Here is a 6000-nt window from a genome sequence, read left to right as displayed (position 1 = left end):
TTCCCTTTCAAAAGTTTCTTTTATCTCTCTAAACATTTATTTTCTTGTCTCTAATTATTTATACTAGTACATAATAATTTTTTTAGTAAAATAATATAATAATATTAATTATATATCTTTATTACTTTTATTTTTAAAATTCTAAAAATAATTAAAATTAATTATTAAACTAATAATTTTTCTCGTGAAAATCCTCATCCCTGAATGAGAATTCCTGAACCCGACCTTGATTCTCCAAATCGAATGGGTTGGAGATGAGAATTAGAAATTTCTTTGAAGAGGGCATTCCAACTCCTACCCCACGCCATATCCATCTCTAATGTTTTAGATAAATTTTTCTATCTCTAACATATATTTTCAATTTTCTAACTTTTTTAAAACAAAAAATATTAAATAGTTATCAAACATATATTTGATTTTTATTTTATAAAAACTGAAAAAAAAAACCCAAAAACGAAAAACAGTTATCAAACGGGCCCTGACTATTTGACAACTATTTATATTTTTGTTTCTCATTTTTTTAGAAATGTTAGAAATTTTGGATAAAATTATATTGACATTTTAGAACCAACAAAATCAAGTATCTTTGTTTCGTGTTCTGTTTTCTAGTTTCCCTAAACATAAACAAAAAAAAAATATTGTTTTTCTCATTCTAGACTTATAAATTGTATAATAAATATTAAAAAGTAATAACAACATAAATAATTTGAATATTTAATTTAAAAAATTAATTTTCTTATAAAATTTGAAATTTAATAATTACCTTTACTTTTAAATAAAAAAAATAAAGGACCAGAAATAACTACCAAATGTAGTTACTTGTTTGTAAAAAAAAAAAAGGAAACAAAAAGAAAAAAGGGGAAAACCTTACCAGACAAGCTCAAAATATTAAATCATAACCACCTTATTCAAAAACTAAAAATTACCTATATCATGAGCCAACAGCCACACACACGAAAAAGTAATTAAATTCAAAGGAATTCAAGCATGGCCTTTGTCAAGAGGTACCTAATCTTGGACTGGAATTTACATACGTGCTAAATTTCAGAGGAGATAAAATAGGTAAAAGAACTCATACAAGTTTATTGATTTCAATCCTTCAAATTCGATACAACCCTGCCCACCTATTTATAATAGATGGAAACAAGAAATATCTAAATTAAATCAATTTGGATACCTAAATCAAGGAATCAAATCCTAATTATATCCAAGCAAATCATGACACAAAAGGAAAGCAATCCTAACACACCAAATCATATCCAAATCATATCAATATGATATTTGATAGAGTGGAATTGAAGAATTGATTACAGCAACTTCAACGTCGATTTTCACTTTTGTTTTCCTTTTCAATTTTACTAAAAAAGTTAGGTATTTGACAAGTATTATGTTTATTGTTTCTATTTTTTAGAAATATTCTAAAATTGTATAGAAATTTTAGAAAAGAAAAAATGATCTGGTAAGGATGATCAAAAAATATAATTTATTTATGTTTGTAATAAATTGGGAATGGAAACAAAAAACAAAAAAACTTGGTTTGATTGTTTCCAAAATTTCAATACAATTTTTGAGAATGTTTCCCAAAAAAAAAAAAATGAGAGAAGAAAGAAGCATAATTAGTTGCAAAATTCTTAGGATTGTTAATAAAATTGGAAATGAGCGAGAACTTTACCAAACGAGCTCAAAATTTCTGGTTTCTGGTTTCTGTTTCCAATTTGTTCCAACATAAATAAAAAAAAAAACTTGTTTTTATCATTCTGAGATCTGTGGGGTGTTGAAGGTCATGCAGTTCTATTTTCTTTATTAAAAAAAAAACAAAAACAAGAAACGGTAACCTTGCTAAGAAGACATTTCTTTTAAAATAAAAAGCTATGTTGCTATTGTATCATCTATATGTACATAAATATTTTATATCCAAACAGATTAATTATTTAGCCTACTTTGCAGTAGTACTTGATAGTACAATAGAGAACACTCAAGTACACGAGCACATGGCAAGTCTCAACATATGACTTAATTTGAGTATTTACCAAGACTCCCATCCAAGCGTGTTGGGAAAAAATAAGTAACAAAAAAACTGAGCACAAAGGAAGAGTAATGAACGAAATTTTACACTATTAGGACCCACTAAGGAAAAGAAGAAGAGACGACGCTGGAGAATGAGGTAACTGCAACGACGTACAATTGTGGAGCAGGAGGGGAGTAAAGTAAAAAAAATCCTAAAGAGGAAGCGGCAGATGGCAATCGTGGGCAACGTACGACGACGGTGGACAATGTTATGGGTCCTACGAAGCTCAAATGAATTGAAGTTAGGGAGGCCATATGGGTCTAATAACCTGGGTCAAATCATCTAAGTTAGACCATTCAATCAGACAAAGGCTGACCTGACTGGACCCAATCGATTCGGTCCATGTAAATCGACCCAATGAGACTCCCTTTATAAATAGGACGAGAGACATAGGGTGCAAGGTACGCTCAACATGATAAATAACCAGTGCTTAACCCGATCTATTTGCACATCGTCTAACATTCAACATGAGCAAGAACGAAAAAAGCCATAAGAGAATCCCAAAAACTAAAGGCTCAAATTGCAAGCAACCTCCAAGGAGGGCGACAACCCATTTCCAAAATGTAACATGCTCTGAGGCTTTCCCTCCGATGGAGTTCAATCGACTTTTCCCCAAATGGAGAAAACAAAAAGACAAGTTTTCAGTGTTGGAAAATAAGGTGAAGGGGATGAACTAGATCTTAGCTTTTTATTATTTTTTTTAAATAAAGGCCATATCACCAGATCCAACTGACCAAGGGAGAGACTGCATGCAGTCGGAGGTTCCCCGGGGTTGTCTCGTTCCTGCTTTTAGGAGCAAGCAGACCTTTCCCTAGTAAGAGAGGATCAGGAAGGACATACCTCTTGTGTACAAGTTATCGTACCCATGGTAAACGCTGGGTAGCCAAGTGCGGAGCAGATAACTGCTGAAAGCATCTAAGTAGCTAATAAGCCCACAGGGAGGCCAAAGTCAATCCTAGATCAAGCAAGATCCCCTACCACTTATCCGCGATCATGCCAAAGGCAAAGCTCAAGTGATTGAAGGTGTCGATGAGTCTCAAACCGATCCACCCAATTCTTATAAAAGGCTTCATCTAGGCGGTAATGACAAGGTTAGAACTTACAAGGGCATGTTCAATCGACTAAGTGGACAAGATAATGATTGACAAACGATCTACAATGCGGGCACATGACAATGCCTGATACCGCACCCAAAATAGACAATCAGATGTTACCCCTCTTGTTGCTCAATGCGGCAAGAGGGAGGAAATGAGTCACCTGTACTTGCGCGACGTCTAGAGTGCCAAGTGCAAAAAGCTCACAGTCGATGGCGAGGAGGAGGCATAGAGCAGACCTTAAGTCGAATAGTTGTTGAAGTTTTAATGAGCTCGAAAATATACGATGTACCTGAGGTGACTCAGATCACGACCTTGAAGAAATGGTGGAGCAAGTCGATTCTCTGTTTACCAATGACATCATGAACGAGAAGATACCTCCAAAGTTCAAGCTACTCACCATAAAATAATATGATGGCTTGAAAGACCCAACAGATCCCGCAGACGTGTATGATGAATGGATGGATATCTATGGAGTCCGAGACACCATCAGATGTCCATCATTCTTTTATACCTTAGACGGATAGGTCTGGCTCTAATACCGATAATTGAAGATGAAATCCATCTTTCCTTTGAAACAGCTTTACCTAAGCCTTTATAACCCAATTTCTTGAAGGTTGGGATTGACAATCAGAATATTCTCAAGGTTGTTGTCACAACCTGACTAAGAAATTTGGAGCAACTGTGCGCCTCTAATTTTCTTGGACTCGAGGCTTCTTCTATACGTATATTTATCCCTCATTCTGTCTGTGTTTGAGGAATCCTCAAGAGCCATGGTAAAATATCTAGTTGTGTGAGAGAGGAATTCTCGGGGTCGAACAAGAGTGATTGGTGTGTGTGCGCGCGCGCGCTCGAGTGACAAGCAAGACATGCCCTATCAAGTCGAGGTATATTGATAGGAAGACTATTATAGTCGAGTTGACTGATAGGAGGAATGAGGTAGCTTTGTTAGAGGGGAGGAGATTGAGATTGCAATAGAACGGCTCCAGGTGTTCCCACAATGTGGTCTGTGTAGCGAGTGCTCTATCTAGACGTGCTGGATAGAACTGGGCTCTCGTTCCCCACCGGGAGCAGATGAGTTGCAACTATTCGAGGGAAGATACAAGTGGCACTTTGTTCGAGGGGATGATTGTTGGGGTTGCAAGGTATGTAAACAAAATCTCACATTGGTTAGAGAAGAGGGTGATCCATGGTATATAAGATACGATAATTATTTCCATTAGTATGAGGTCTTTTGGATAAAACCAAAAGCAAAACCGTGAGAGTTATTCCGATAAATATCATACCATTGTCGAGATACTTGAGGGTGCTTGGAGTAACTTTGTCCTTAACAACTGGTATGAAAAACTCTTTAGGAACGTGGATCACCAAACTAGCTTGATTAAATTGGCTCAAAATCAAATAACTTCAAAATCCAATGATGTCATGGTGTCATACAAATTCTACACTTTAATGGCAACTTCTTTTGTTAAAAAAAAGAAAGTAAAATGTAAAATGTACATGTTTTTAATATAAATGAAATAGCAGATATATCATATTTCTAAAGAAAATCATTGTTGTTGGGGTAAAAACCGAGCAGGACGCGTATCCATCTTTAAGGGACGTAGGACCACATACGGTTATACACCACATGTAGCATCGCCAAGCAAGCCACATGTTCGCCTAGGAAAGAGTAGCATGTAGCAGGAGACGCGCGGTGCTGGTACGGGTGGCACGCCTCCCTATGGCAAGCGACAAGACTCAGGGCCACAGGCGGTGGTGCCACCCGCTAGTTGTCGGGGGCGTACAACCATGGCAGGCCCCGTAAGACGCGGCACTTCCCTGCCACCTTCAACGGCCATCCTTCCTGGTTGGTCATCCGAGCCTATATAAGGAAGGATCCTCACCTTCATCAAGTAAGTGAAGAATCTATCACTCAAACTTAAGGTGTCTTTTTCCTATTCCTTACTCTGATTACTGACTTGACCGTCAGAGTGGTTGCAGGTCTCTCTGTTCTTCAGCGGAGCTGTTCGTTTGAGGGACACGTGGCCTCAACCAGAAATCGCCATCAATAGTTGACGCTTGGGAACGACGTTTTCAAGCCAGAATTAAAACTAGTTCTCTGCACTAAGACATCACTGAAATGTCTTCCGATAAGGAGTCGTCCTATGAGAATACCATCGACGAAGAGCGTCGACAGGATAAACCAGTCGACAACCCCGTCCCGACTCCCAGGCCCTCACAAAAGGCTGGAGGAGCATGGGAAGCTGTCAACCCACTTCGCCCGATCGACCACCTCGGCAAGCGAAAGGCGAAACACCCCCATCGCAAGAGCTCGGGATTCCGCACCGAGATGTGAGTTGCAAATGCCTACATAGCCTCATAGATGAGGAAATTAATTGAAGTCGTCCTGGGCGATCAAACTTAGGGGACCTTTCCTCCTCCCAACGGAGGCGCGATCGAGGGGGAGGTGGCCAAAGGAGAGTTCCTTGTCCCACCAAGAGGAGGGCTCACCGATGAGGACCCCCTGACGATGTTAAGGATCTTCGAAGGGTCAAATGACCCAGATTATGAAACCAAAAATCCGAGAAGGACAGAAGGTGGTCGTTTGGGATCTTGAGAGGGAGAACCCGACGCCAAATTTTCTTGGAATGAGAATATAGAAGAAGGTCATGTGTTGACGTCTCAATCTTAGAATGACAGGAAGGACACATAGGTGAGGTTACAATATTTTTCTTCTCCAGATTGTATTTCGTAGGGAGAATATCATGAAAGACTCTCCAAAGAAATATTTTGACTTTTGAAGGAACATTTAGGCCCCAAATGTCCTTCGAGTGATTACCCTTGTTTTGATTGCTC

This window comes from Momordica charantia, unplaced genomic scaffold (genome assembly GCF_013281855.1).
Source record: "Momordica charantia cultivar OHB3-1 unplaced genomic scaffold, Mcharantia_2.0 BLBB01000071.1, whole genome shotgun sequence".
Lineage (NCBI taxonomy): Eukaryota > Viridiplantae > Streptophyta > Magnoliopsida > Cucurbitales > Cucurbitaceae > Momordica > Momordica charantia.
Note: the sequence above shows the minus strand (reverse complement) of the source record.